The sequence below is a fragment of the Takifugu flavidus genome, chromosome 7 (assembly GCF_003711565.1).
Source record: "Takifugu flavidus isolate HTHZ2018 chromosome 7, ASM371156v2, whole genome shotgun sequence".
Taxonomy (NCBI): Eukaryota; Metazoa; Chordata; class Actinopteri; order Tetraodontiformes; family Tetraodontidae; genus Takifugu; species Takifugu flavidus.
In genome coordinates, this window is record NC_079526.1 from 1,418,905 (window position 1) to 1,428,907 (window position 10,003).

At 42.4% G+C, this 10,003-nt stretch overlaps 1 protein-coding gene across 1 annotated transcript in view; it reads right to left on the bottom strand.

Moving 5' to 3' along the window:
* LOC130528417 (inactive N-acetylated-alpha-linked acidic dipeptidase-like protein 2) overlaps positions 1-1,060 on the bottom strand; it is a 54,740-nt gene extending 53,680 nt beyond the window's left edge. The window contains exon 1 of the mRNA XM_057037746.1: positions 780-1,060. The gene's annotated coding sequence lies outside the window, so the exon portion shown is untranslated. The remainder of the gene's footprint in view (positions 1-779) is intronic.
* Positions 1,061-10,003: the final 8,943 nt, after the last annotated feature.

Genomic DNA, 10,003 nt, shown 5'->3' on the forward strand with positions numbered 1-10,003 from the left:
TGCTGAAAACCCCACAGTCTGAGCTAAAAAGATCCAAGACAAAATACTGTCTCGGTTTCCCTGACATCTCTTCCATCTGCATCTTGTAGCTAGCACGATAGAACCATCTTCCCGTACCTGAGGTTTTCGTCAACCAAATGCTCACAAATGTTTGTTCTGTGGAAGGTTTCTGTTCTGTGTTGTTTCTTTCTTCACAGCCTTCTTCAGTCACACACACCATTCTCGGTTTGATCAGTTTCAACACACCCCAGTCATTGGAAGACATCGTAGCCGACAACATAGGCCCCTCACTGGAAGATTCTTCCCGCTGATAGAGAATCAGCTCCCCCGTCTTGTAACGGAACACATACCCAAAACTCCCTGTTTGACTATAAGGCTCCAAAGACCATTCTTGCTGCAAAGGCTCAGAAGGTGACGCCTGAGAACGCTGTACAAACACCGTGGATTTTTCAACTACTTTTCCACACAATTCTCTTATAACGGTCACAGCCGTCTCACCAATCAAGGATGTAGAACTACTCATGTTGTCCACAGATGGCTATGCCAGGACTATGGCAAAACTGTTTTGTAACTGTTGCCCTTATTAAAAAAAGGCGGGAAAGGCGGGGAAGGGAGGTGGGGGGGGGGGGGGGGGGGAACAGATGTGGGCGGGTTCAGGGAAAGGTCAACCTGTCACTTTGACAAGAAGTACCCCATTTCTTCTCTCCCAGGTGCCACGGGGACAAGCTAGTTAGTGTCAGTGGTTGAAATGTTGGGACTGATCGGTGCATGTGACTTACTTTAGCAATGGTCTCATGGAACTTGAAGAGTGGGTCCAGAGTTTCTGGTAGCTCAGAAGTAAAGTGGGCCTCTGACAACAGACTGCTGGCCTGAGCAACAACAGAAGAGAATGGGAGACTGTCACATAACACAATAGCTGTTTTTCTTCTGTCTCCAAAGGTTTGACACAATTTTTCTTTCTGACTGTACACCAACTTTACACCGTCTTTTTATTATTATTTTTTTTATAAATCAAGTGAATCAATTCAAATTATAACTTGATGCTAAAACTCAAGTATTTCTTTTGAGGAAAACCACGTTTTGACTTGAGAATATTGTTGTATGCACATGTATGAGGTAGCTATGAATAATAGTAGGATTATTATGCAGATAAATGAAAAAAAAAAAAAAGTTATTCAGATCTTGTATGATTTATATTAGCGGAAGAATAAAACTAATTTAAAATTACAAATGAACACTTTAAATATTTCAGGAAATATTTATAGATGATTTCACCAAACATCTTTCCAGTTAGTGTCATGAGTCTTACATTAATGCAGTCTGTTTCTGGATCTGTTGATCAACCACAGCCCCAGTGAGGCTGTTCATAGAGGTGAGTTGTCTCTCCTCACCTTTAATAATGGGTCTCAATAGGGTCTAAGTCAGGTGAGGAAGGGGGCTATGTTAGGATTCAGTCATCTTTAGGGTCTTTTCTGACAGGCAGTAGAGTTCTTTTGAGCACCTTTCTGTGCTCTGCTCATGTTTTGATCCATGTGCTTACTGACCTCAGCCACTATGATGCCTGATAGGAGTTTTAAGGAAGGTTATGGGCCAGTAGTTGGATGGCATTGTGCCCTTCTGGGGGTCCTTCATTTTGAGGACTGTCCAGCACTGGGTTATCCACTCTGGGTGGTTTCCTGATGTTAGCAGCTGGTTCATCTGTGCTACCAGGCATTCAAGGAGTGCAGTCATTTTCTTAAGCCAGTATGTGTGAATCCCGAGCCTGAAGGAAGCACCGCCAAGGTGGGCGAGGAAGAGATTTTATTTATTTTTTATATATCATTAGTTAACATAGTTGACTTGTAGCTACATTAAAAAAGTGTGCAACATCCAAATAAATTCTCTGAAACTGATCATATATTTGGCAACTTAAGTCAAGCATATGAAGGGTGACGACAGACAAACAAAGCTTCAGGGATGTACGAAGCACGTTTTTACTAGCTGTTAATACAAGATATATATGTACAATTTACTCTTCTTCAGAAAATATACCCAATAAACACTGACATCTATCGGCAATGTAGCTAATTATATAAAAATCACTTTTTATATAAATTCCAATATTTTCGTGCCGAAGAGGTCAGTTTGTTGGTCATCGTCACCTATAAATATTTCCAGTGCATCATTTGTAAAATTCATAGTTTTCCATGGCTTCTTAAGGGGTAGTTCCGTTGACCTTCATCATTATCTTGGTAGAATTTTTTTTATCATCTCCATGCTATGGCTCTGTGTGATGTTTTTCTTCACCTCTCGTCCTCTCATTGGACTCATCTGCAGTGGAGCTGGTATTAACCATCTAGAGGAGTTTCTGGCCTATTATGCAGTAAAAATGGGTATATCCCAGTTAAAGTGTCTCTTTTTCTTAATAACCTTTCCCTTTGAAGCTCTCTTACATGTGCACAAGGGACGTACATACTAGAAGGTTAAAAAAAAATTCAAACTTTAACTGAACTCTGAATAATCATTCAATCAGAGATGCTCATATCAAATATCCCCTTTTTAAATGACATACTAGCCACCAAAAAAAGAGTGGTTTAGCAGTTGTTTTAGCATTTTTACTTTGTTCCATCTTTATAGGACAGTAGCCATATTTACACGTGCAGTTTTCTACAGTCTGATTAAAAACAATTTCCATTTGAGTGTTTACATTGATTTAAAATAAGTTGATCTGATTAAAATGTGCATGTTCATGCGTCAAGCAGTTAACCAGAATAAATTCACTGACATACACACCGGTGGTCAGATTTGTTGAAACAAGATGAAAAGAAGCTTTTTCATGGTGTTCCCTTAGTGGTGAAGACTTCATGAGCTTCTTCACTGATAAAGTTCTAGCTATCAGAGAGAAAGCTAACCAGGCCATCCCAACAACTGGACCATCACCAGATGTGCTGACTGTGGGAACATACAGGTTCTCCAACGAGCCCTTAAACTCCTTCACCCCTATATGTTTTTCTGAGGCGTCATCGCTAATTCAGAAATCCAAGTCCACCACGTGTCTTTTAGATCCCATCCCAACACACCTGTTGAAGGATGTTTTACCATTGATAGGCAGTTCTATCCTGGACCAGATCAATGGTTCTTTAGTGTCAGGTTATGTACCCCGGTCCTACAAGGTGGCAGTGATTAAGCCGTTGCTTAAAAAAACATCACTGGATCCTGACGTATTAGCAAATTATAGGCCAATATCCAACCTTCCTTTTATCTCTAAAGTTCTAGAGAAGGTTGTAGTGACTCAGTTACTGGAGCACCTGCAGAGAAACAGCCTGTTTGAGATGTTTCAGTCAGCCTTTAGAGCCCATCACAGCACAGAAACAGCCCTTCTTAAAGTTACTAATGATCTTCTCATAGCTTCAGATCATGAACTGGTCTCTATGCTGGTTCTGCTGGACCTCAGTGCTGCTTTTGATACAGTTGATCACAGCATCCTGTTACATAGACTGGAACATGTCATTGGGATTAAAGGGACAGCACTAGACTGGTTTAGATCATATTTATCTGATAGATAGCAATTTGCTCATGTCCATGGTGTTCCCTCCTCATACATTAGGGTTAGCCATGGGGTTCCTCAAGGTTCTGTACTTGGACCAATCCTCTTCACCTTGTACATGCTTCCCTTAGGGAACATTATTTGGCAGCACGGGATAAATTTTCATTGTTATGCTGATGACACTCAGCTTTATTTATCCATGAAACCAAAGGAGACAGAGAAGTTAGTGAAGCTCCAGACCTGTCTTAAAGACATAAAGTCCTGGATGTCTTCAAATTTCCTCCTCCCTAACTCAGGAAAGACTGAGGTCATGGTGTTTGGTCCTGAACCTCTCAGGGATAGATTAGATCATATGATCACTCTACATGGTATCTCATTAACATCTAGTCTCTCTGTGAGGAATCTAGGAGTAACTTTTGATCAAAATCTCTCCTTCAACTCACACATTAAATTAGTCTCTAGAAGTGCCTTTTTTCACCTGAGGAACATCACAAAGATTAGGAAGCTACTGACACGGCACGATGCTGAAAAGTTAATTCATGCTTTTGTTACTTCCAGGCTGGACTATTGTAATTCTTTATTATCAGGGTGTCCAAACAATTCTTTATGAAGCCTCCAGTTGATCCAAAATGCTGCAGCCAGAGTTCTGACAGGTATTGACAAAAGAGATCACATAACTCCTGTAATGGCGTCGCTTCATTGGCTGCCCGTTAAATGTAGAATAAGAACCCTTCTTTTGACCTACAAGGTCCTCAGAGGCCTAGCTCCATCCTACCTGGAGGAGCTAGTGATACCTTATCAGCGCAATAGACCGCTCCGCTCTCAGAATGCTGGTCTACTTGTGGTCCCAGAGTTTCTAGGAGTAGAATGGGGGGCCGAGCATTTAGCTACCAGGCCCCCCTGCTATGGAACCAGCTCCCTTTACAGGTACGGGAGGCTGACTCCATCGCTACTTTTAAGATCAAACTTAAAACCTACCTCTGTGAAAAAGCTTATTGTTGTGAATTCTGTAGTTCCAGTTACTATCTTAGACAGACAAATTATCATACTTAGGGGGTCGTCTAATCGTTAGGTCACATCTTAGCTATGCTGTTATAGGCCAAGGCTGCCAGAGTCCGGAAACATGATCACCTGACAGGCCTCTGTCACCCCACTGGGTCATGGTTTCCTCTCCTCTCCTTTCCTCCTCCTCATCAAGCAGACTAGTTATGATGATTCCTGTGTAGTTTTTCTGCTTCCCCCCCTCTATTTATTTACAGGTATCGCTGCCTTCGGAGCTGCATGACAACCTCCGGCCCCGCTGACCCATTGTATAGTGTATTTTTGTGTGTGTTTCTGTGCTCTGTGCCTCTCCTCTCCTCTCCTCTCCTCTCCTCTGCTCTCCTCTCCTCTCCTTTCCTCTCCTCTCCTCTCCTCTCCTCTCCTCTCCTCTCCTACCTATTCTACACTCTACCTGTCCTCCCCCTTCTCCTCTCTCTCTACCCAGCCGGCCATCAGCAGGAGGGTCCCCCTACATGAGCCTGGTCCTGCTCAAGGTTTCTTCCTGTTAAAGGCCACTGTTGCTTGTCTGGGGTTAGGCCCTGGGATTCTGGAAAGCGCCTTGAAACAATTTTGATTGTATAAGACGCTATATAAATAAAGATTGATTTGATTTTGATTTGATGGTTGGGGTTCTCCTCCTCGTGCTGAACTTTTCCCTTTTTTCCTTTGATCTATATGTACCTACATTGATTGCTGCAAACCTGACGTTTTTTCTTTTCTCATTAATTTCTTCAGCCAGGAAAGTGGGATGGGTTTATTTTGAACTGATATCTGACAGCTGTTACTCTAATCTGACTCCGTAGCTGAAGCCAAATCATCCGGGATTTTAATCTACTAGAGCCTCAAACATGTTTACTTCAAAGTAGCACCAATAATGTTAAGGATAACATGTTCTACTTAAGAACAAGGCACTAAAAGTTAAGTTACTGTTAATTGGCAGCAGGAGGAGTTAACAAGTGTAAACTTAAATGCTCCATTTTAGGCACAGTTCTTGATAGCAGAATGTCATTGTTGGGGTTCAGAGTGTCTTCACAACTAAAAACCACCCCTGGTTATTGCCCTACACAATTTCTGGCTTTTTCCGAGCCTTTCATCTTCTTCAAACTTACAAATCCGGCACATGTTGGTAAAGGTTTTTGATTAATTGCCTGTATTTTCTACCTGGTTCAATAAATTATGTTTTAAAAGCCAAAACCCAGGCTGCTCCAGTAACTAATCCCTTAAGGGTGTTTGTATTTTTGTGAGGACCCTGGATAGGGTCTGGTACACTCCATCTCTGCGGCAGTTATTTGATTATACCCTAGGGCACCACAGGAGCTGGAGGATCTCAGCCAGTTGAGCCAGTATGAAGGTAGCCTGAATTTGGCAGCCATGGAAGACAAGATGGAGAGAGAAAGTGGGAGGTGACAGAATAACAACTGGCATTGAGTGGATCAATAGAGCATCAAGGTTCTTTCCACTCTGATGGGGTTCCCAAAGAAAGTGCACAACGTGCTCTTATTGTTTCTACCCGACAAACTGTGAGTGAAACCACATCACCCCATAGTGTTATATGGGAATTAAACCAGGAAGCTGCACCTTAATGTACTGATCAGAATTTCTAGTCGGTAAACGGTGAAAACTGCTAACAACTACACATTTTATAAGGACAGAGAGCAGAATATTATTGGCAGAGTGGGTGGGAATGAAGTTGACCCTCCTCCTATATGAGACTGATGAGTACATCTCTAATCCTCATGATTGAATGTTAAATAACCATTACCCACTCAACATATTTGTTGGAGAAAGATCCAGATCCAGATGTGCTTGCCAACAGAGATTTTCATCTCATCAGCATGAAAGGCATAGTGTGGGCAGGTCTGACCACCAAAACAAAATATGCTACTCTACTAAACTACTCTATCAAGAACTCCAAAATATGTAGTTCACACGATGCTGAAAATTCTGCCCATTCCAGGATGTGAAAGTGCTTTTTAGCATTGTCGACATGTTCCGTTAATCTTTAAAAAAAAAAACATTTTAATCTAACATTCAGAGTATAATTATGTTCATTATTTACATTAATGTTCCTACTTTGTTAAATTTTAACAAAGATAGAATGTTGAAGATGTGATGATGTAAAGATGCTCTTGGAATGTTGGTGAGGTCAGCGATTACAAAAAAAGAATAAAAAATTACCATATCACATGACAAAGGAACAACAAAGGAAAGATATTCACAAAGGATGATTTTTAAAAATTAAAATATTGTTCAGGTCTTGATTACATCATGTTATTTTGAACACATTCTTTCAACATTACGTAGGACAAAAAGGGTCATTTCAAAATATTTTCAGGATGTTTTCATGCCTTAGATTACTAAAGGTGTATTTCCACTGCCAGAGATTCCTGGCAAATGCTAGGTGCATTGTCTCTTAGGCTAATGCTAGCTTTAGCAAATCAGTGCTGAGTAAACCTTAAGCTCCATCCAGGACATAACCTAGAGCAGAGACTTGGTTAGGTCCCGTAAAAGTTCCTGTAAATAGTTGTCGGGGAGGTTCCTGCAGTAACGCACCAACGACCCTGTAAAATTACCTTGAAGTTTATGCTGTGAAAAAAGTAGCATGTCTCTGTCCGTATTCTTTTATAAATAAAAAAAAGGATGTTGTACCTTGAGCAATGAGGACATTTTGGAGACAATGATTAGGTAATCAATTGTTATTTTAGAAAATATTATGGATTTTAATACAATGAATTTTTCCAATCCAATAGCAGAGGAATAACATTTTAAAGAAATATTTGAAAATGGTTTGAGGATGTTAGTCAATCAGTCAATCGATCAATCAATCAATCAATCAATCAACTAATCAACCAATCAATCAATCTTTATTTATACAGCGTCTTTTACAATCAAAATTGTTTCAAGGCGCTTTACAGAATCCCAGGGCCTAACCCCAGACAAGCAACAGTGGCAAGGAAAAACTCCCCTTTAACAGGAAGAAACCTTCAGGACTAGGCTAATGTTGGGGGACCCTCCTGCTGATGGCCGGCTGGCTAGAGAGAGAGGAGAGGAGAGGAGAGGAGAGAGGAGAGGAGGAGGAGAGGAGAGGGAGGGGGAGAGGAGAAGGAAAAGGAGAGGAGAGGAGAGGAGAGGAGAGGAGAGGAGAGGGAGAGGGAGTGACACCTCAGGTTATTCCAAAAGGTTTTGATCATGTGTTTACAAGTTGGAAGTGGAAGACAGGACGACTTCGCTTCCTTAGGGTCTTCCTGGGGAAGGAGAAGTTCATGGGAAAGAACTGGCAAGACTCCCTTGAGAGAGTTAAAGGTCGGCTGGAGAAGTGGAGGTGGCTTCTCCCAAAGATGTCCTTTAGGGGACATCATTTAGTGGGACACTAATTGCAAATAATCTGGTCTCCTCCTCCTTGTAGCACAGGATGATGTGCGTTGACCCTCCGGCTCGCCTCCTTAGCCAGAGTCAGTAGGTTTTAGTTGATTTTGGGACAAGCTCCACTGGATTCCACAGATTGTTATTTTCCTCCCTAAATATGAGGGGGTCAGGGTTTGGTCCACTTGAAAAGTAGTAGTGCTACTTTTCGTCTATAGTTCTTGCAGTGTTTATTTACTGGGCCAAAAGACACTCTGTGGAGACCGTTGTCCCGCTGTATCCTGCAGCATCTTCATGGCTTTAGTCAAGATTTTAATCTATTTCTAATGAACACATCAGAAATGAGTGCATCTCCTCTGCCTTGTTTTTATAAGGGTGTTTTTAAGGTGTGTGACATGTTGGTTAAAGAAAAGAGGGAGCAGGCTTAATCGCTGTACTGGCTCCTGCAAGAGCTGGTTTTATGGGGGACCAAGTTGGAACTTCCCAGCTGGGCGGGGGAGTTGATATCCAGGAAGATGGTGACTGCTAGAGTTGTCACACAGGGCTAGGTTGTGGCGTTTATGGGCCTTCAGATGGATGACCCCTCTGACCTTGCTGCCCAGCAGGGATTACTTTCACAGAGGACTGTGCAACAGCTGCTGGACCACTGGAAAACCAAGCTTTCGTGCCATGACCTTCTGCTTCCGACCTCACCCACAACCACGGTGGTAGAGGAGAAACCATCTCCTGCCATTTTCCTGGCACTGGATCCATTGGGGAAAACATTGTACAAGATGCTGGGGAAGACCACGAACAGGCGCAGACTGAACCAGAGAACTGACACACCCTGGAGAAGATACTTTGGCCTGGCTCCAGACTGCAGGCCTCAGTGGAGGGTGCTGTACAAGCCTCCACTCTCTAAGAGACCTCCACTGGAGAGTCCTACATAGCATCTTCCCAGTAAACTCATTCTTGTCAACCATTAATGAAACGGTGGAAGACAAGTGCCCCTTTTGTGACCACAGAGAGACTGTTTTTCTTTCACTGTTTTTATTAATGTCAGCATCTTTCACCATTGTTTTTATTTCTACAAGATTATTTTTCATGGTCTGGGGAATGTTATAACAAGCAGTATTTTATTTTTGGTTTTAGATACACAGGTCTTCAGAAGCACACGTGTCAGGTTTTAAACTTTGTTTTAGGGCAGGCCAAGATGGTGGTGTATTTAAGCCGTAGAAAGAAGGTAGAGGAGGGTTTTATTGCTGAATCTGCCTCTCCCCCTCTCTTTCTCTCTTCCCTCTCTCTGACTCTCTGTCTCTTTTAATTTCCTTCCAGGTGTTTGTGTTGGGCTGCACGTGAGCTGCAGGAGAGCTCATTGGATCATCATTGCTGAGGCCCTGTCTCATCTCCATTGGATCAGGGCATAGAAGGGAGGCTCAGAATAAGCTGTTTTTGCTTGCCTGCTTCTCAGACTTTCTGGCAGCTGTTTTATTGTTGTGTGAGACTACAGCTTCTTGTTCATGTTTGTGGTGGCAGACAGGTGCTAAGGAAGCCTGGGGTACCTCTACATCTGCATCATGTAGCTTGTCTGTGTCCAGAAACACTAGGTGAGGTGGGGGCCCACTCCAAGCCTTTCTCACTTTCTTCATCGAGATATTGCTGTTGAGCATCTGGGACAGAGCTAGAGCTCATTTAGTGTTTCTTATTGATTTTCTTTGGTTGGCCTCTCTTTAAACTTCCTTTTAAGCCTCCATCTTTTATATAATTACATCTTCAATTTGGCACAAGACGTTGACTCAACCTTATGATTGTGTGTTATGCTTTCTTATCACTCTTAGCACCATCAGAGGGAGGTTGTAACAGCAGCCTTTGTGGAATGTTATATTGCAGTTGTTAAGGTCTCAGAACATTTATTAATGTTCTGGGTTTGATACCCAGGGCAGACAAAACATGGAAGGTGTTCTGGTAGTAGGGGAAGGTGCCAGAAAACCATCAGAGCACTGCTGAGGTGCCCCTGCACTGAACCCATAAATGCTCATATAGGGCCCTGTGATTAACTGGGGACCTGCCTTCGAGCATTGTGGACCCTCCCCA